General features: G+C 48.9%; 1 protein-coding gene across 2 annotated transcripts in view; it reads left to right on the plus strand.

Annotated features, from left to right (window-relative positions):
- The first annotated feature begins 275 nt into the window (after positions 1–275).
- tmem45b (transmembrane protein 45B) overlaps positions 276–24,276 on the plus strand; it is a 78,567-nt gene continuing 54,566 nt past the window's right edge. The window contains exon 1 of one of the 2 annotated variants that reach the window (XM_085968185.1): positions 276–557. The gene's annotated coding sequence lies outside the window, so the exon portion shown is untranslated. The remainder of the gene's footprint in view (positions 558–24,276) is intronic. The other variant, XM_085968186.1, reaches the window with a different exon arrangement.

Consider the following 24,276-nt stretch of genomic DNA (forward strand, 5'->3'; position numbering starts at 1 on the left):
TCTATGATTCAATTAATGGACAATTTAAAGCAGATGTCGGGAAGAATTTCCTCACACAGAGTTACCAACACATGTAGTGGTCCCCGGGTGGGATAGTGGAGGAAAAAATCTTTGATTCCTTAAAGATCCAGTTCGAGAAAGTGATGGGAGCCTTTCCGGATGAGTGAGTGTTACTGTACTGGGTGGAGTTCCACTTTAAGGGCAGTGTGCTGTAATGCCAGCCTGGCCCAGCAGGTGGTGGTGCTCCATCAGGCCGGGTTCAGGGAGTGGCGATGTAACCAAGCAATCTGTGCCTGGGAGACAGGTGTAGCTTAGAGTTTGCACCTGTTATTGTGAAATTCAGGAGGATCTGGAGACGTGTGAGGAAGTTAACAGATTGAAAGGAGCAGGCAGCCCACAGCAGTTCAATAAACTCTGAACAACACTGGTCAGTTTGCAGTGTGAAGGTTATCCTGATCGGTGTCTCTGGTAGCAGTTCTGACACAGGTATGTGAGCCAAAGGTTATTGACTCACACAGAACAAGCAACTAAAAGAACTAAAGTTCTCAGATTCCGCAGTAAGTTCGTCATTTTTGTATTGCTTTCTAAAGGACAACAGGAAATAATTGGAATATTATAACAAAAGAGGTCTGAAAAGGAAACAATTCAATACAAAACAAGTTGAAATCTTTTGGGTTATTAGCTGTGAGAGTAACAGCAGAGAGCGAGCGCCAGGGAGAATGTATGAGTGTGAGTACACAAACGTGCTTTTACACCAATTACTAGTTAGGATAAAATAAAATGCAGAAAGGATGACTAATTATTTGATAAAGATTGTTTAACTTTACAAATTGAACAATACTTCGTCGAACAGCTCAGGTAGTTAAAGCAGTGAGATTGAGCCATGCTGAGCAGGAGGGGCACAGGAGCAAAGCTCAGAAACTGCTGATAGCTGATCATAGCACTGAGTCACTCACCGTGATGTAATGGGGACTGGATTACCCACCGTGGTGTAATGGGGACTGGATTACCCACCGTGGTGTAATGGGGACTAGATTACCCACCGTGGTGTAATGGGGACTGGATTACTCACCGTGATGTAATGGGGACTGGATTACTCACCGTGATGTAATGGGGACTGGATTACCCACCGTGATGTAATGGGGACTGGATTACCCACCGTGGTGTAATGGGGACTGGATTACCCACCGTGATGTAATGGGAACTAGATTACCCACCGTGATGTAATGGGGACTGGATTACCCACCGTGGTGTAATGGGGACTGGATTACCCACTGTGATGTAATGGGGACTGGATTACCTACCGTGATGTAATAGGGACTGGATTACCCGCCGTGATGTAATGGGGACTGGATTACCCACCGTGGTGTAATGGGGACTGGATTACCCGCCGTGATGTAATGGGAACTAGATTACCCACCGTGGTGTAATGGGGACTGGATTACCTACCGTGATGTAATAGGGACTGGATTACCCGCCGTGATGTAATGGGGACTGGATTACCCACCGTGATGTAATGGGAACTAGATTACCCTCCGTGGTGTAATGGGGACTGGATTACCCGCCGTGATGTAATGGGGACTGGATTACCCTCTGTGATGTAATGGGGACTGGATTACCCACCGTGATGTAATGGGGACTGGATTACCCACCGTGATGTAATGGGGACTGGATTACCCACCGTGGTGTAATGGGGACTGGATTACCCTCCGTGATGTAATGGGGACTGGATTACCCACCGTGATGTAATGGGGACTGGATTACACACTGTGATGTAATGGGGACTGGATTACCCACCGTGGTGTAATGGGGACTGGATTACCCACCGTGATGTAATGGGGACTGGATTACCCTCCGTGATGTAATGGGAACTGGATTACCCACCGTGATGTAATGGGGACTGGATTACCCACCGTGATGTAATGGGAACTAGATTACCCACTGTGATGTAATGGGGACTGGATTACCCACCATGATGTAATGGGAACTAGATTACCCACCATGATGTAATGGGGACTGGATTACCCACCGTGATGTAATGGGGACTGGATTACCCACTGTGATGTAATGGGGACTGGATTACCCACCGTGGTGTAATGGGGACTGGATTACCCACCGTGATGTAATGGGGACTGGATTACCCTCCGTGATGTAATGGGAACTGGATTACCCACCGTGATGTAATGGGGACTGGATTACCCTCCGTGATGTAATGGGAACTGGATTACCCACCGTGATGTAATGGGGGCTGGATTACCCACCGTGGTGTAATGGGGACTGGATTACCCACCGTGGTGTAATGGGGACTGGATTACCCGCCGTGATGTAATGGGGACTGGATTACCCGCCGTGATGTAATGGGAACTGGATTACCCACCGTGATGTAATGGGGACTGGATTACCCACCGTGGTGTAATGGGGACTGGATTACCCACCATGATGTAATGGGGGCTGGATTACCCACCGTGGTGTAATGGGGACTGGATTACCCACCGTGGTGTAATGGGGACTGGATTACCCACTGTGATGTAATGGGGACTGGATTACCCGCCGTGATGTAATGGGGACTGGATTACCCACCGTGATGTAATGGGGACTGGATTACCCACTGTGATGTAATGGGGACTGGATTACCCACTGTGATGTAATGGGGACTGGATTACCCGCCGTGATGTAATGGGAACTAGATTACCCTCCGTGATGTAATGGGGACTGGATTACCCTCCGTGATGTAATGGGGACTGGATTACCCACTGTGATGTAATGGGGACTGGATTACCCACTGTGATGTAATGGGGACTGGATTACCCGCCGTGATGTAATGGGAACTAGATTACCCGCCGTGATGTAATGGGGACTGGATTACCCACCGTGATGTAATGGGAACTAGATTACCCACCGTGGTGTAATGGGGACTGGATTACCCACCGTGATGTAATGGGAACTAGATTACCCACCGTGGTGTAATGGGGACTGGATTACCCACCGTGATGTAATGGGGGCTGGATTACCCACCGTGGTGTAATGGGGACTGGATTACCCACCGTGGTGTAATGGGGACTGGATAACCCGCCGTGATGTAATGGGGACTGGATTACCCACCGTGATGTAATGGGGACTGGATTACCCACTGTGATGTAATGGGGACTGGATTACCCACTGTGATGTAATGGGGACTGGATTACCCGCCGTGATGTAATGGGAACTAGATTACCCTCCGTGATGTAATGGGGACTGGATTACCCTCCGTGATGTAATGGGGACTGGATTACCCTCCGTGGTGTAATGGGGACTGGATTACCCACTGTGATGTAATGGGGACTGGATTACCCACCGTGATGTAATGGGGACTGGATTACCCACCGTGATGTAATGGGGACTGGATTACCCAATGTGATGTAATGGGGACTGGATTACCCACTGTGATGTAATGGGGACTGGATTACCCACCGTGATGTAATGGGGACTGGATTACCCACTGTGATGTAATGGGGACTGGATTACCCACCGTGATGTAATGGGGACTGGATTACCCACCGTGATGTAATGGGGACTGGATTACCCACTGTGATGTAATGGGGACTGGATTACCCACCATGATGTAATGGGGACTGGATTACCCACCATGATGTAATGGGGACTGGATTACCCACTGTGATGTAATGGGGACTGGATTACCCACTGTGATGTCATGGGGACTGGATTACCCACCATGATGTAATGGGGACTGGATTACCCACTGTGATGTAATGGGGACTGGATTACCCACCGTGATGTAATGGGGACTGGATTACCCACTGTGATGTAATGGGGACTGGATTACCCACCGTGATGTAATGGGGACTGGATTACCCACTGTGATGTAATGGGGACTGGATTACCCACTGTGATGTAATGGGGACTGGATTACCCACTGTGATGTAATAGGGACTGGATTACCTACCGTGATGTAATGGGGACTGGATTACCCACCATGATGTAATGGGGACTGGATTACCCACCGTGATGTAATGGGGACTGGATTACCCACCGTGATGTAATAGGGACTGGATTACCCACCGTGATGTAATGGGGACTGGATTACCCACTGTGATGTAATGGGGACTGGATTACCCACCATGATGTAATGGGGGCTGGATTACCCACCGTGATGTAATGGGGACTGGATTACCCACTGTGATGTAATGGGGACTGGATTACCCACTGTGATGTAATGGGGACTGGATTACCCACCGTGATGTAATGGGGACTGGATTACCCACTGTGATGTAATGGGGACTGGATTACCCACCGTGATGTAATGGGGACTGGATTACCCAGCATGATGTAATGGGGACTGGATTACCTACCGTGATGTAATGGGGACTGGATTACCCACCGTGATGTAATGGGGACTGGATTACCCGCCGTGATGTAATGGGGAGTGGATTACCTAACATGATGTAATGGGGACTGGATTACCCACCGTGATGAAATAGGGACTGGATTACCCACCGTGATGAAATAGGGACTGGATTACCCACCATGATGTAATAGGGACTGGATTACCAACCGTGATGTAATAGGGACTGGATTACCCACCGTGATGAACTAGTGACTGGATTACCCACCGTGATGAAATAGGGACTGGATTACCCACCATGATGTAATAGGGACTGGATTACCAACTGTGATGTAATGGGGACTGGATTACGCACCGTGATGTAATGGGGACTGGATTACCCACCATGATGTAATAGGGACTGGATTACCCACCATGATGTAATTGGGACTGGATTACCTACCGTGATATAATGGGGACTGGATTACCCACTGTGATGTAATGGGGACTGGATTACCAACCGTGATGTAATGGGGACTGGATTACCTACCGTGATATAATGGGGACTGGATTACCCACTGTGATGTAATGGGGACTGGATTACCCACCGTGATGTAATGGGGACTGGATTACCCACCGTGATGCAATGGGGACTGGATTACCCACCGTGATGTAATGGGGACTGGATTACCCACCATGATGTAATGGGGACTGGATTACCCACCGTGATGTAATGGGGACTTGATTACCAACCGTGATGCGATGGGGACTGGATTACCCACCGTGATGTCATCGAGTCATAGAGTTTTACAGCACAGAAAGAGGCCCTTCGGCCCATCGTGTCTGCGCCGCCCATCCCTCCCTGTCCAGTCTAATCCCATTTTCCAGCATTTGGTCCATAGCCATGGCATTTCAAGTGCTCATCCAAATGCTTCTTGAATGTTGTGAGGGTTCCTGCCTCTACCACCCTTTCAGGCAGTGAGTTCCAGCTTCCAACCACCCTCTGGGTGAAAAAGTTCCTCCTCAAATCCCCCCTAAATCTCCTGCCCCTTACCCTGAATCTGTGCCCCCTTGTTATTGACCCCCCTACTAAGGGAAAAGTTCCTCTTTATCTACCCTATCTATGCCCCTCATCATTTTGTACACCTCAATCAGGTCCCCCCTTAGCCTTCTTTGCTCCAAGGAAAACAACCCCAGCCTGTCCAGTCTCTCTTCATAGCTGAGGCACTCCATCCCAGGTAACATCCTGGTGAATCTTCTCTGCACCCTCTCCAAAGCAATCACATCCTTCCTATAGTGAGGCGACCAGAACTGCACACAGTACTCCAGCTGTGGCCTCACCAGCGTTTTGTACAGCTCCATCATAACCTCCCTGCTCTTATATTCTATGCCTCGGCTAATGAAGGCAAGTATCCCATATGCCTTTTTAACCACCTTATCTACCTGTTCTGCTGCCTTCAGGGATCTATGTACATGTACACCAAGGTCCCTCTGACCCTCTGTACTTCCTAGGGTCCTACCACTCATTGTGTATTCCCTTGCCTTATTTGTCCGTCCAAAATGCATCACCTCGCACTTTTCCGGGTTAAATTCCATTTGCCACTTTTCCGCCCATCTGACCAACCCGTTAATATTGTCCTGTAGCCTGAGGCTTTCCTCCTCGCAATTTACCACCCCACTCATTTTCGTGTCATCCGCGAACTTACTGATCATACCCTTTACATTCTCATCCAAATCATTAATGTAGATGACAAACAGCAAGGGACCCAGCACCGATCCCTGAGGTACCCCACTGGACACAGGCTTCCAGTCACAAAAGCAACCTTCGACCATCACCCTCTGCCTCCTGCCACTCAGCCAGTTTAGGATCCAACGCGCCAAGGCCCCCTGGATCCCATGGGCTCTTACCTTCTTGACCAGTCTCCTATGCGGGACCTTGTCAAAAGCTTTACTGAAGTCCATGTAAACCACATCCACAGCATTTCCCTCATCCACACACTTAGTCACCCCCTCGAAAAATTCAATCAGATTGGTCAGACATGATTTACCCTTGACAAAGCCATGCTGACTATCCCCGATTAATCCTTGCCTCTCCAAGTGGAGACTAATTTTGTCCCTCAGAATTTTTTCCAATAATTTCCCTACCACAGATGTTAGGCTCACTGGCCTGTAATTCCCTGGTTTATCCCTGCTACCCTTCTTGAATAATGGTACTACATTAGCTGTTCTCCAGTCCTCTGGTACATCCCCTGTGGCCAGAGAGGTTCTGAAAATTTGTGTCAGAGCCCCTGCAATCTCCTCCTTTGCCTCACACAACAGCCTGGGATACATCTCGTCCGGGCCTGGGGATTTATCCACTTTTTGGCCTGCTAAAACCGCTAGTACCTCCTCCCTCTCGATGCTAATATGTTCAAGTATGTCACAGTCCCCTTGCCCGACTTCTATGTCTACATCGTCTTTCTCCATAGTGAACACTGAGGCAAAAAATTCATTTAAAACCCCACCTACTTCATCTGGCTCTACACACAGCTTGCCACTTTGGTCCCTAATGGGCCCTACCCTTTCCCTGGTTATCCTCTTGCCCTTAATATACTTATAAAACATCTTAGGATTTTCCTTTATTTTGCTCGCCAGTGTTATTTCATGGCCCCTCCTCGCCCTCCTAATTTCCTTTTTAAGTATGCCCCTGCACCTCTTATACTCCTCTAGGGCTTCCACCATCTTTTGTCTTTTGTAACTGCCAAAAGCCCCCCTTTTTTTCCTAATGCATTTTTGTATATCCTTTGTCATCCAAGGTTCCCTTTGCTTGTTGGTCCCACCCTTGACCTTTACAGGAACATGTTGGTGTTGTACTCTCTCTATTTCCCTTCTGAAAGCCTCCCACTGTTTTGATGTGGATTTTCCTATAAGTAGCTGCTCCCAGTCCACTTTTGCCAGATCCTGTCTTATCTTATTAAAATCGGCCTTCCCCCAATTTAGAACCCTGATTTCCGGGCCGTCTTTGTCTTTTTCCATGACCACCTTAGTGGGGACTGGATTACCCACCGTGATGTAATGGGGACTAGATTACCCACTGTGATATAAAGGGACTGGATTACCCACCGTGATGTAATGGGGACTGGATTACCCACTGTGATATAAAGGGACTGGATTACCCACCGTGATGTAATGGGGACTGGATTACCCACCGTGCTGTAATGGGGACTGGATTACCCACCGTGCTGTAATGGGGACTGGATTACCCACCGTGCTGTAATGGGGACTGGATTACCCACCGTGATGTAATGGGGACTGGATTACCCACCGTGATGTAATGCGGACTGGATTACCCACCGTGATGTAATGCGGACTGGATTACCCGCCGTGATGTAATGGGGACTGGATTACCCACCGTGATGTAATGGGGAGTGGATTACCCGCTGTGATGTAATGGGGACTGGATTACCTAACATGATGTAATGGGGACTGGATTACCCACCGTGATGTAATGGGGACTGGATTACCCACCGTGATGTAATAGGGACTGGATTACCTAACGTGATGTAATGGGGGCTGGATTACCCACCATGATGTAATAGGGACTGGATTACCTAACGTGATGTAATGGGGGCTGGATTACCCACCGTGATGTAATGGGGACTGGATTACCCACCGTGATGTAATGGGGACTGGATTACCCACCATGATGTAATAGGGACTGGATTACCTAACGTGATGTAATGGGGGCTGGATTACCCACCGTGATGTAATGGGGACTGGATTACCCACCGTGATGTAATGGGGACTGGATTACCCACTGTGATGTAATGGGGACTGGATTACCCACCGTGATGTCATGGGGACTGGATTACCCACCGTGATGTAATGCGGACTGGATTACCTACCGTGATGTAATAGGGACTGGATTACCCACCGTGATGTAATGGGGAATGGATTACCCACCGTGATGTAATGGGGACTGGATTACCCACCATGATGTAATAGGGACTGGATTACCTAACGTGATGTAATGGGGGCTGGATTACCCACCGTGATGTAATGGGGACTGGATTACCCACCGTGATGTAATGGGGACTGGATTACCCACCGTGATGTAATGGGGACTGGATTACCCACTGTGATGTAATGGGGACTGGATTACCCACCGTGATGTCATGGGGACTGGATTACCCACCGTGATGTAATGCGGACTGGATTACCTACCGTGATGTAATGGGGACTGGATTACCCACCGTGATGTAATGGGGACTGGATTACCCACTGTGATGCAATGGGGACTGGATTACCCACCGTGATGTAATGGGGAATGGATTACCCACTGTGATGTAATGGGGACTGGATTACCTACCGTGATGTAATGGGGACTGGATTACCCACCGTGATGTAATGGGGACTGGATTACCCACCGTGATGTAATGGGGACTGGAATACCCACCGTGATGTAATGGGGACTGGATTACCCACCGTGCTGTAATGGGGACTGGATTACCCACCGTGATGCAATGGGGACTGGATTACCCACCGTGATGTAATGGGGACTGGATTACCCACTGTGATGCAATGGGGACTGGATTACCCACCGTGATGCAATGGGGACTGGATTACCCACTGTGATGTAATAGGGACTGGATTACCCACCGTGATGTAATGGGGACTGGATTACCCACCGTGATGTAATGGGGACTGGATTACCCACCGTGATGTAATGGGGACTGGATTACCCACTGTGATGTAATAGGGACTGGATTACCCACCGTGATGTAATGGGGACTGGATTACACACCGTGATGTAATGGGGAGTGGATTATCTAACGTGATGTAATGGGGACTGGATTACCCACCGTGATGTAATGGGGACTGGATTACCCACCGTGATGTAATGGGGACTGGATTACCCACCGTGATGTAATAGGGACTGGATTACCTACCGTGATGTAATGGGGACTGGATTACCCACCATGATGTAATAGGGACTGGATTACCCACCGTGGTGTAATGGGGACTGGATTACCCACCGTGATGTAATAGGGACTGGATTACCTAACGTGATGTAATGGGGACTGGATTACCCACTGTGATGTAATGGGGACTGGATTACCCACCGTGATGTAATGGGGACTGGATTACCCACCGTGATGTAATGGGGAATGGATTACCCACCGTGATGTAATGGGGACTGGATTACCCACTGTGATGTAATGGGGACTGGATTACCTAACATGATGTAATGGGGACTGGATTACCCACCGTGATGTAATGGGGACTGGATTACCCACTGTGATGTAATGGGGACTGGATTACCCACCGTGATGTAATGGGGAATGGATTACCCACCGTGATGTAATGGGGACTGGATTACCCACCGTGATGTAATGGGGACTGGATTACCCACCGTGATGTCATGGGGACTGGATTACCCACCGTGATGTAATGGGGACTGGATTACCCACTGTGATGTAATGGGGACTGGATTACCCACCGTGATGTAATGGGGACTGGATTACCCACTGTGATGTAATGGGGACTGGATTACCCACCGTGATGTAATGGGGACTGGATTACCCACCGTGATGTAATGGGGACTGGATTACCCACTGTGATGTAATGGGGACTGGATTACCCACTGTGATGTAATGGGGACTGGATTACCCACCGTGATGTAATGGGGACTGGATTACCCACCGTGATGTAATGGGGAATGGATTACCCACCGTGATGTAATGGGGACTGGATTACCCACCGTGATGTAATGGGGACTGGATTACCCACCGTGATGTAATGGGGACTGGATTACCCACCGTGGTGTAATGGGGACTGGATTACCCACCGTGATGTAATGGGGACTGGATTACCCACTGTGATGTAATGGGGAATGGATTACCCACCGTGATGTAATGGGGACTGGATTACCCACTGTGATGTAATGGGGACTGGATTACCCACCATGATGTAATGGGGACTGGATTACCCACCGTGATGTAATGGGGACTGGATTACCCACTGTGATGTAATGGGGACTGGATTACCCACTGTGATGTAATGGGGACTGGATTACCCACCGTGATGTAATGGGGACTGGATTACCCACTGTGATGTAATGGGGACTGGATTACCAACCGTGATGTCATGGGGAGTGGATTACCGACCCTGATGTAGTCGTGAGTAGATTACCCACCGTGATGTAATGGGGAGTGGATTACCCACCGTGATGTAATGGGGACTGGATTACCCGCCGTGATGTAATGGGGAATGGATTACCTAACATGATGTAATGGGGACTGGATTACCCACCGTGATGTAATGGGGACTGGATTACCCACCGTGATGTAATGGGGACTGGATTACCCACCGTGATGTAATGGGGACTGGATTACCCACCGTGATGTAATGGGGACTGGATTACCCACCGTGATGTAATAGGGACTGGATTACCTAACGTGATGTAATGGGGGCTGGATTACCCACCGTGATGTAATGGGGACTGGATTACCCACCGTGATGTAATGCGGACTGGATTACCCACCGTGATTTAATGCGGACTGGATTACCCGCCGTGATGTAATGGGGACTGGATTACCCGCCGTGATGTAATGGGGACTGGATTACCAACCGTGATGTCATGGGGAGTGGATTACCGACCCTGATGTAGTCGTGAGTAGATTACCCACCGTGATGTAATGGGGAGTGGATTACCCACCGTGATGTAATGGGGACTGGATTACCCGCCGTGATGTAATGGGGAATGGATTACCTAACATGATGTAATGGGGACTGGATTACCCACCGTGATGTAATGGGGACTGGATTACCCACCGTGATGTAATAGGGACTGGATTACCTAACGTGATGTAATGGGGGCTGGATTACCCACCGTGATGTAATGGGGACTGGATTACCCACCGTGATGTAATGCGGACTGGATTACCCACCGTGATGTAATGCGGACTGGATTACCCGCCGTGATGTAATGGGGACTGGATTACCCACCGTGATGTAATGGGGAGTGGATTACCCGCTGTGATGTAATGGGGACTGGATTACCTAACATGATGTAATGGGGACTGGATTACCCACCGTGATGTAATGGGGACTGGATTACCAACCGTGATGTAATGGGGACTGGATTACCTACCGTGATATAATGGGGACTGGATTACCCACTGTGATGTAATGGGGACTGGATTACCCACCGTGATGTAATGGGGACTGGATTACCCACCGTGATGCAATGGGGACTGGATTACCCACCGTGATGTAATGGGGACTGGATTACCCACCATGATGTAATGGGGACTGGATTACCCACCGTGATGTAATGGGGACTTGATTACCAACCGTGATGCGATGGGGACTGGATTACCCACCGTGATGTCATCGAGTCATAGAGTTTTACAGCACAGAAAGAGGCCCTTCGGCCCATCGTGTCTGCGCCGCCCATCCCTCCCTGTCCAGTCTAATCCCATTTTCCAGCATTTGGTCCATAGCCATGGCATTTCAAGTGCTCATCCAAATGCTTCTTGAATGTTGTGAGGGTTCCTGCCTCTACCACCCTTTCAGGCAGTGAGTTCCAGCTTCCAACCACCCTCTGGGTGAAAAAGTTCCTCCTCAAATCCCCCCTAAATCTCCTGCCCCTTACCCTGAATCTGTGCCCCCTTGTTATTGACCCCCCTACTAAGGGAAAAGTTCCTCTTTATCTACCCTATCTATGCCCCTCATCATTTTGTACACCTCAATCAGGTCCCCCCTTAGCCTTCTTTGCTCCAAGGAAAACAACCCCAGCCTGTCCAGTCTCTCTTCATAGCTGAGGCACTCCATCCCAGGTAACATCCTGGTGAATCTTCTCTGCACCCTCTCCAAAGCAATCACATCCTTCCTATAGTGAGGCGACCAGAACTGCACACAGTACTCCAGCTGTGGCCTCACCAGCGTTTTGTACAGCTCCATCATAACCTCCCTGCTCTTATATTCTATGCCTCGGCTAATGAAGGCAAGTATCCCATATGCCTTTTTAACCACCTTATCTACCTGTTCTGCTGCCTTCAGGGATCTATGTACATGTACACCAAGGTCCCTCTGACCCTCTGTACTTCCTAGGGTCCTACCACTCATTGTGTATTCCCTTGCCTTATTTGTCCGTCCAAAATGCATCACCTCGCACTTTTCCGGGTTAAATTCCATTTGCCACTTTTCCGCCCATCTGACCAACCCGTTAATATTGTCCTGTAGCCTGAGGCTTTCCTCCTCGCAATTTACCACCCCACTCATTTTCGTGTCATCCGCGAACTTACTGATCATACCCTTTACATTCTCATCCAAATCATTAATGTAGATGACAAACAGCAAGGGACCCAGCACCGATCCCTGAGGTACCCCACTGGACACAGGCTTCCAGTCACAAAAGCAACCTTCGACCATCACCCTCTGCCTCCTGCCACTCAGCCAGTTTAGGATCCAACGCGCCAAGGCCCCCTGGATCCCATGGGCTCTTACCTTCTTGACCAGTCTCCTATGCGGGACCTTGTCAAAAGCTTTACTGAAGTCCATGTAAACCACATCCACAGCATTTCCCTCATCCACACACTTAGTCACCCCCTCGAAAAATTCAATCAGATTGGTCAGACATGATTTACCCTTGACAAAGCCATGCTGACTATCCCCGATTAATCCTTGCCTCTCCAAGTGGAGACTAATTTTGTCCCTCAGAATTTTTTCCAATAATTTCCCTACCACAGATGTTAGGCTCACTGGCCTGTAATTCCCTGGTTTATCCCTGCTACCCTTCTTGAATAATGGTACTACATTAGCTGTTCTCCAGTCCTCTGGTACATCCCCTGTGGCCAGAGAGGTTCTGAAAATTTGTGTCAGAGCCCCTGCAATCTCCTCCTTTGCCTCACACAACAGCCTGGGATACATCTCGTCCGGGCCTGGGGATTTATCCACTTTTTGGCCTGCTAAAACCGCTAGTACCTCCTCCCTCTCGATGCTAATATGTTCAAGTATGTCACAGTCCCCTTGCCCGACTTCTATGTCTACATCGTCTTTCTCCATAGTGAACACTGAGGCAAAAAATTCATTTAAAACCCCACCTACTTCATCTGGCTCTACACACAGCTTGCCACTTTGGTCCCTAATGGGCCCTACCCTTTCCCTGGTTATCCTCTTGCCCTTAATATACTTATAAAACATCTTAGGATTTTCCTTTATTTTGCTCGCCAGTGTTATTTCATGGCCCCTCCTCGCCCTCCTAATTTCCTTTTTAAGTATGCCCCTGCACCTCTTATACTCCTCTAGGGCTTCCACCATCTTTTGTCTTTTGTAACTGCCAAAAGCCCCCCTTTTTTTCCTAATGCATTTTTGTATATCCTTTGTCATCCAAGGTTCCCTTTGCTTGTTGGTCCCACCCTTGACCTTTACAGGAACATGTTGGTGTTGTACTCTCTCTATTTCCCTTCTGAAAGCCTCCCACTGTTTTGATGTGGATTTTCCTATAAGTAGCTGCTCCCAGTCCACTTTTGCCAGATCCTGTCTTATCTTATTAAAATCGGCCTTCCCCCAATTTAGAACCCTGATTTCCGGGCCGTCTTTGTCTTTTTCCATGACCACCTTAGTGGGGACTGGATTACCCACCGTGATGTAATGGGGACTAGATTACCCACTGTGATATAAAGGGACTGGATTACCCACCGTGATGTAATGGGGACTGGATTACCCACTGTGATATAAAGGGACTGGATTACCCACCGTGATGTAATGGGGACTGGATTACCCACCGTGCTGTAATGGGGACTGGATTACCCACCGTGCTGTAATGGGGACTGGATTACCCACCGTGCTGTAATGGGGACTGGATTACCCACCGTGATGTAATGGGGACTGGATTACCCACCGTGATGTAATGCGGACTGGATTACCCACCGTGATGTAATGCGGACTGGATTACCCGCCGTGATGTAATGGGGACTGGATTACCCACCGTGATGTAATGGGGAGTGGATTACCCGCTGTGATGTAATGGGGACTGGATTACCTAACATGATGTAATGGGGACTGGATTACCCACCGTGATGTAATGGGGACTGGATTACCCACCGTGATGTAATAGGGACTGGATTACCTAACGTGATGTAATGGGGGCTGGATTACCCACCATGATGTAATAGGGACTGGATTACCTAACGTGATGTAATGGGGGCTGGATTACCCACCGTGATGTAATGGGGACTGGATTACCCACCGTGATGTAATGGGGACTGGATTACCCACCATGATGTAATAGGGACTGGATTACCTAACGTGATGTAATGGGGGCTGGATTACCCACCGTGATGTAATGGGGACTGGATTACCCACCGTGATGTAATGGGGACTGGATTACCCACTGTGATGTAATGGGGACTGGATTACCCACCGTGATGTCATGGGGACTGGATTACCCACCGTGATGTAATGCGGACTGGATTACCTACCGTGATGTAATAGGGACTGGATTACCCACCGTGATGTAATGGGGAATGGATTACCCACCGTGATGTAATGGGGACTGGATTACCCACCATGATGTAATAGGGACTGGATTACCTAACGTGATGTAATGGGGGCTGGATTACCCACCGTGATGTAATGGGGACTGGATTACCCACCGTGATGTAATGGGGACTGGATTACCCACCGTGATGTAATGGGGACTGGATTACCCACTGTGATGTAATGGGGACTGGATTACCCACCGTGATGTCATGGGGACTGGATTACCCACCGTGATGTAATGCGGACTGGATTACCTACCGTGATGTAATGGGGACTGGATTACCCACCGTGATGTAATGGGGACTGGATTACCCACTGTGATGCAATGGGGACTGGATTACCCACCGTGATGTAATGGGGAATGGATTACCCACTGTGATGTAATGGGGACTGGATTACCTACCGTGATGTAATGGGGACTGGATTACCCACCGTGATGTAATGGGGACTGGATTACCCACCGTGATGTAATGGGGACTGGATTACCCACCGTGATGTAATGGGGACTGGATTACCCACCGTGCTGTAATGGGGACTGGATTACCCACCGTGATGCAATGGGGACTGGATTACCCACCGTGATGTAATGGGGACTGGATTACCCACTGTGATGCAATGGGGACTGGATTACCCACCGTGATGCAATGGGGACTGGATTACCCACTGTGATGTAATAGGGACTGGATTACCCACCGTGATGTAATGGGGACTGGATTACCCACCGTGATGTAATGGGGACTGGATTACCCACCGTGATGTAATGGGGACTGGATTACCCACTGTGATGTAATAGGGACTGGATTACCCACCGTGATGTAATGGGGACTGGATTACACACCGTGATGTAATGGGGAGTGGATTATCTAACGTGATGTAATGGGGACTGGATTACCCACCGTGATGTAATGGGGACTGGATTACCCACCGTGATGTAATGGGGACTGGATTACCCACCGTGATGTAATAGGGACTGGATTACCTACCGTGATGTAATGGGGACTGGATTACCCACCATGATGTAATAGGGACTGGATTACCCACCGTGGTGTAATGGGGACTGGATTACCCACCGTGATGTAATAGGGACTGGATTACCTAACGTGATGTAATGGGGACTGGATTACCCACTGTGATGTAATGGGGACTGGATTACCCACCGTGATGTAATGGGGACTGGATTACCCACCGTGATGTAATGGGGAATGGATTACCCACCGTGATGTAATGGGGACTGGATTACCCACTGTGATGTAATGGGGACTGGATTACCTAACATGATGTAATGGGGACTGGATTACCCACCGTGATGTAATGGGGACTGGATTACCCACTGTGATGTAATGGGGACTGGATTACCCACCGTGATGTAATGGGGAATGGATTACCCACCGTGATGTAATGGGGACTGGATTACCCACCGTGATGTAATGGGGACTGGATTACCCACCGTGATGTCATGGGGACTGGATTACCCACCGTGATGTAATGGGGACTGGATTACCCACTGTGATGTAATGGGGACTGGATTACCCACCGTGATGTAATGGGGACTGGATTACCCACTGTGATGTAATGGGGACTGGATTACCCACCGTGATGTAATGGGGACTGGATTACCCACCGTGATGTAATGGGGACTGGATTACCCACTGTGATGTAATGGGGACTGGATTACCCACTGTGATGTAATGGGGACTGGATTACCCACCGTGATGTAATGGGGACTGGATTACCCACCGTGATGTAATGGGGAATGGATTACCCACCGTGATGTAATGGGGACTGGATTACCCACCGTGATGTAATGGGGACTGGATTACCCACCGTGATGTAATGGGGACTGGATTACCCACCGTGGTGTAATGGGGACTGGATTACCCACCGTGATGTAATGGGGACTGGATTACCCACTGTGATGTAATGGGGAATGGATTACCCACCGTGATGTAATGGGGACTGGATTACCCACTGTGATGTAATGGGGACTGGATTACCCACCATGATGTAATGGGGACTGGATTACCCACCGTGATGTAATGGGGACTGGATTACCCACTGTGATGTAATGGGGACTGGATTACCCACTGTGATGTAATGGGGACTGGATTACCCACCGTGATGTAATGGGGACTGGATTACCCACTGTGATGTAATGGGGACTGGATTACCAACCGTGATGTCATGGGGAGTGGATTACCGACCCTGATGTAGTCGTGAGTAGATTACCCACCGTGATGTAATGGGGAGTGGATTACCCACCGTGATGTAATGGGGACTGGATTACCCGCCGTGATGTAATGGGGAATGGATTACCTAACATGATGTAATGGGGACTGGATTACCCACCGTGATGTAATGGGGACTGGATTACCCACCGTGATGTAATGGGGACTGGATTACCCACCGTGATGTAATGGGGACTGGATTACCCACCGTGATGTAATGGGGACTGGATTACCCACCGTGATGTAATGGGGACTGGATTACCCACCGTGATGTAATAGGGACTGGATTACCTAACGTGATGTAATGGGGGCTGGATTACCCACCGTGATGTAATGGGGACTGGATTACCCACCGTGATGTAATGCGGACTGGATTACCCACCGTGATTTAATGCGGACTGGATTACCCGCCGTGATGTAATGGGGACTGGATTACCCGCCGTGATGTAATGGGGACTGGATTACCAACCGTGATGTCATGGGGAGTGGATTACCGACCCTGATGTAGTCGTGAGTAGATTACCCACCGTGATGTAATGGGGAGTGGATTACCCACCGTGATGTAATGGGGACTGGATTACCCGCCGTGATGTAATGGGGAATGGATTACCTAACATGATGTAATGGGGACTGGATTACCCACCGTGATGTAATGGGGACTGGATTACCCACCGTGATGTAATAGGGACTGGATTACCTAACGTGATGTAATGGGGGCTGGATTACCCACCGTGATGTAATGGGGACTGGATTACCCACCGTGATGTAATGCGGACTGGATTACCCACCGTGATGTAATGCGGACTGGATTACCCGCCGTGATGTAATGGGGACTGGATTACCCACCGTGATGTAATGGGGAGTGGATTACCCGCTGTGATGTAATGGGGACTGGATTACCTAACATGATGTAATGGGGACTGGATTACCCACCGTGATGTAATGGGGACTGGATTACCCACCGTGATGTAATAGGGACTGGATTACCTAACGTGATGTAATGGGGGCTGGATTACCCACCGTGATGTAATGGGGACTGGATTATCCACCGTGATGTAATGGGGACTGGATTACCCACCATGATGTAATAGGGACTGGATTACCTAACGTGATGTAATGGGGGCTGGATTACCCACCGTGATGTAATGGGGAATGGATTACCCACCGTGATGTAATGGGGACTGGATTACCCACTGTGATGTAATGGGGACTGGATTACCCACCGTGATGTAATGGGGAATGGATTACCCACCGTGATGTAATGGGGACTGGATTACCTACCGTGATGTAATGGGGACTGGATTACCTACCGTGATGTAATGGGGACTGGATTACCCACCGTGATGTTATGGGGACTGGATTACCCACCGTGATGTAATGGGGACTGGATTACCCACTGTGATGCAATGGGGACTAGATTACCCACCGTGATGCAATGGGGACTGGATTACCCACTGTGATGTAATAGGGACTGGATTACCCACCGTGATGTAATGGGGACTGGATTACCCACCGTGATGTAATGGGGACTGGATTACCCACCGTGATGTAATGGGGACTGGATTACCCACTGTGATGTAATAGGGACTGGATTACCCACCATGATGTAATGGGGACTGGATTACACACCGTGATGTAATGGGGAGTGGATTACCTAACGTGATGTAATGGGGACTGGATTACCCACCGTGATGTAATGGGGACTGGATTACCCACCGTGATGTAATAGGGACTGGATTACCTACCGTGATGTAATGGGGACTGGATTACCCACCATGATGTAATAGGGACTGGATTACCCACCGTGGTGTAATGGGGACTGGATTACCCACCGTGATGTAATAGGGACTGGATTACCTAACGTGATGTAATGGGGGCTGGATTACCCACCGTGATGTAATGGGGACTGGATTACCCACCGTGATGTAATGGGGACTGGATTACCCACTGTGATGTAATGGGGACTGGATTACCCACTGTGATGTAATGGGGACTGGATTACCCACTGTGATGTAATGGGGACTGGATTACCCACCGTGATGTAATGGGGACTGGATTACCCACTGTGATGTAATGGGGACTGGATTACCAACCGTGATGTCATGGGGAGTGGATTACCCACCCTGATGTAGTCGTGAGTAGATTACCCACCGTGATGTAATGGGGAGTGGATTACCCACTGTGATGTAATGGGGACTGGATTACCCGCCGTGATGTAATGGGGACTGGATTACCCACCGTGATGTAATGGGGACTGGATTACCCACCGTGATGTAATGGGGACTGGATTACCCACCGTGATGTAATGGGGACTGGATTACCCACCGTGATGTAATGGGGACTGGATTACCCACCGTGATGTAATGGGGACTGGATTACCCACCGTGATGTAATGGGGACTGGATTACCCCCCGTGATGTAATGGGGACTGGATTACCTACCGTGATGTAATGGGGACTGGATTACCCACCGTGATGTAATGGGGACTGGATTACCCACTGTGATGTAATGGGGACTGGATTACCCACCGTGATGTAATGGGGACTGGATTACCCACCGTGATGTAAAGGGACTGGATTACCCACTGTGATGTAATGGGGACTGGATTACCCACTCTGATGTAATGGGGACTGGATTACCCACCGTGATGTAATGGGGACTGGATCACCCGCCGTGATGTAATGGGGACTGGATTACCCACTGTGATGTAATGGGGACTGGATTACCCACCGTGATGTCATGGGGGGTGGATTACCCACCCTGATGTAGTAGTGAGTGGATTACCCGCCGTGATGTAATGGGGAGTGGATTACCCACCGTGATGTAATGGGGACTGGATTACTCACTGTGATGTAATGGGGACTGGATTACCCACCGTGATGTAATGGGGACTGGATTACCGACCGTGATGTAATGGGGACTGGATTACCCACCGTGATGTAATGGGGACTGGATTACCCACCGTGATGTAATGGGGACTGAATTACCCACTGTGGTGTAATGGGGACTGGATTACTCACTGTGATGTAATGGGGACTGGATTACCCACCGTGATGTAATGGGGACTGGATTACCGACCGTGATGTAATGGGGACTGGATTACCCACCGTGATGTAATGGGGACTGGATTACCCACCGTGATGTAATGGGGACTGGCTTACCCACCGTGATGTAATGGGGACTGGATTACCCACCGTGATGCAATGAGGACTGGATTACACACTGTGATGTAATGGGGACTGGATTACCCACCGTGATGTAATGGGGACTGGATTACCGACCGTGATGTAATGGGGACTGGATTACCCACCGTGATGTAATGGGGACTGGATTACCCACCGTGATGTAATGGGGACTGGATTACCCACCGTGATGTAATGGGGACTGGCTTACCCACCGTGATGTAATGGGGACTGGATTACCCACCGTGATGCAATGAGGACTGGATTACCGACCATGATGTAATGGGGACTGGATTACCGACCGTGATGTAATGGGGACTGAATTACCCACGGTGATGTAATGGGGACTGGATTACCCACCGTGATGTAATGGGGACTGGATTACCCACCGTGATGTAATGGGGACTGGATTACCCACCGTGATGCAATGAGGACTGGATTACCCACTGTGATGTAATGGGGACTGGATTACCCACCGTGATGTAATGGGGACTGGATTACCCACTGTGATGTAATAGGGACTGGATTACCCACTGTGATGTAATGGGGACTGGATTACCCACCGTGATGTAATAGGGACTGGATTACCCACTGTGATGTAAAGGGACTGGATTACCCACTGTGATATAATGGGGACTGGATTACCCACCGTGATGTAATGGGGACTGGATTACACACCGTGATGTAATGGGGACTGGATTACCCACCGTGATGAAATGGGGACTGGATTGCCCACTGTGATGTAATGGGGACTGGATTACCCACTGTGATGTAATGGGGACTGGATTACCCACCGTGATGTAATGGGGACTGGATTGCCCACCGTGATGTAATGGGGACTGGATTACCCCCCGTGATGTAATGGGGAGTGGATTACCCACGCTGATGTAATGAGGACTGGATTACCCACTGTGATGTCATGGGGACTGGATTACCGCCGTGGTTTAATGGGGACTGGATTACCCACCGTGATATAATGGGGACTGGATTACCCACCGTGATGTAATGAGGACTGGATTACCCACTGTGATGTCATGGGGACTGGATTACCCACCGTGATGTAATGGGGACTGGATTACCCACCGTGATGTCATGGGGACTGGATTACCCACCGTGATGTAATGGGGACTGGATTACCCGCTGTGCTGTAATGGGGACTGGATTACCCGCTGTGATGTAATGGGGACTGGATTACCTAACGTGATGTAATGGGGACTGGATTACCCGCTGTGATGTAATGGGGACTGGATTACCTAACGTGATGTAATGGGGACTGGATTACCCACTGTGATGTACTGGTTAGTGGATTACCCACCGTGATGTAATGGGGACTGGATTACCCACCGTGATGTAATGGGGCCTGGATTACCCACCGTGATGTCACGGGGACTGGATTACCCACCGTGATTTAATGGGGACTGGATTACCCGCTGTGATGTAATGGGGACTGGATTACCCGCTGTGATGTAATGGGGACTAGATTATCCACTGTGATGTAATGGGGACTGGATTACCCACCATGATGTAATAGGGACTGGATTACCCACCATGATGTAATGGGGACTGGATTACCCACCGTGATGTAATGGGGACTGGATTACCCACTGTGATGTAATGGGGACTGGATTACCCACTGTGATGTAATGGGGACTGGATTACCTACCGTGATGTAATGGGGACTGGATTACCCACCGTGATGTAATGGGGACTGGATTACCCACCGTGATGAAATGGGGACTGGATTGCCCACTGTGATGTAATGGGGACTGGATTACCCACTGTGATGTAATGGGGACTGGATTACCCACCGTGATGTAATGGGGACTGGATTACCCACCGTGATGTAATGGGGACTGGATTACCCCCCGTGATGTAATGGGGAGTGGATTACCCACGCTGATGTAATGAGGACTGGATTACCCACTGTGATGTCATGGGGACTGGATTACCGCCGTGGTTTAATGGGGACTGGATTACCCACCGTGATATAATGGGGACTGGATTACCCACCGTGATGTAATGAGGACTGGATTACCCACTGTGATGTCATGGGGACTGGATTACCCACCGTGATGTAATGGGGACTGGATTACCCACCGTGATGTCATGGGGACTGGATTACCCACCGTGATGTAATGGGGACTGGATTACCCGCTGTGCTGTAATGGGGACTGGATTACCCGCTGTGATGTAATGGGGACTGGATTACCTAACGTGATGTAATGGGGACTGGATTACCCGCTGTGATGTAATGGGGACTGGATTACCTAACGTGATGTAATGGGGACTGGATTACCCACTGTGATGTACTGGTTAGTGGATTACCCACCGTGATGTAATGGGGACTGGATTACCCACCGTGATGTAATGGGGCCTGGATTACCCACCGTGATGTCACGGGGACTGGATTACCCACCGTGATTTAATGGGGACTGGATTACCCGCTGTGATGTAATGGGGACTGGATTACCCGCTGTGATGTAATGGGGACTAGATTACCCACTGTGATGTAATGGGGACTGGATTACCCGCTGTGATGTAATGGGGACTGGATTACCCACCGTGATGTAATGCGGACTGGATTACCCGCTGTGATGTAATGGGGACTGGATTACCTAACGTGGTGTAATGGGGACTGGATTACCCACTGTGATGTAATGGGGACTGGATTACCCGCTGTGATGTAATGGGGACTGGATTACCTAACGTGATGTAATGGGGACTGGATTACCCACCGTGATGTAATGTGGACTGGATTACCCGCTGTGATGTAATGGGGACTGGATTACCTACCGTGTTGTAATGGGGACTGGATTAACCATCAATGAGAAATGAGAAAGCAATGGAGCAGGATAGAGATGGGGGAAATAATAACCAGAGTGTGACAGGAAGTGGCAGAATATTTAAAAATGAGAGAGCAAGAAAAAATGGCACCAAAACAAGGAGAAATCTTTGAAAGATAAAGTTAAATGCTCTATATCTGAATGCATGCAGCATTCGTAACAAGATAGATAAGTTGACGGCACAAATATATACAAATGGGTATGATGTGATCGCCATTACAGAGACGTGGTTGCAAGGTGACCAGGGCTGGGAACTGAATATTCGGGGGTATTTGACAATTCGGAAGGATAGACAGAAAAGAAAGGGAGGTGGGGTGGCTTTGTTGGTAAAGGATGGGGTCAGTGCAGTGGTGAGAAGTGATATTGGCTCAGACGATCAAGATGTAGAATCGTTTTGGGTGGAGATAAAAATTAATAAAGGGAAAAAGTCTCTGGTGGGCGTAGTCTACAGGCCCCTGAACAGTAGCAATACTGTTGGACAGAATATAAATCAACAAATAATGGAGGCCTGTAAAAAAGGTACGGTAATAATCATGGGTGATTTTAATCTCCATATTGATTGAACAAATCAAATTGGCCATGGTAGCCTTGAGGAGGTGTTCATAGAGTGCATCCGGGATCGTTTCCTAGAACAGTATGTAATGGAACCAACCAGAGAGCAGGCTATCTTGGATCTGGTACTGTGTAATGAGAAAGAATTAATAAATGATCTCATAGTAAAGGATCCTCTAGGAAAGAGTGATCATAGCATGGTTGAATTTCAAATTCAGTTGGAGGGTGAGAAAGTTGTATCTCAAACCAGTGTCCTGATCTTAAACAAAAGCAATTATAATGGCATGAGGGCAGAACTGGCTAAAGTGGACTGGAAAAACAAATTAAAGGGTAAGACAGTTGAAATGCAGTGGCGGACATTTAAGAAGATATTTCATAACTCTCAACAAAAATATATTCCAGTGAGAAAGAAAGATTTTAACACAAGGGAGCACCATCTGTGAGTAACTAAGGAAGTAAAGGATGTTATCAAATTGAAAATGAAGGCATACAATGTTGCCAAGATTGGTGGGAGACCAGAGGATTGGGAAATTTTTAAAAACCAGCAAAGGATGACTAAAAAAAAAATAGCGAGAAGATGAATTATGAGAGTAAACTGGCAAGAAACATTAAAACAGATTGTAAGA

Source organism: Somniosus microcephalus, chromosome 26, assembly GCF_052327205.1.
Source record: "Somniosus microcephalus isolate GS21.2 chromosome 26, FLI_Smic_1.0, whole genome shotgun sequence".
NCBI lineage: Eukaryota > Metazoa > Chordata > Chondrichthyes > Squaliformes > Somniosidae > Somniosus > Somniosus microcephalus.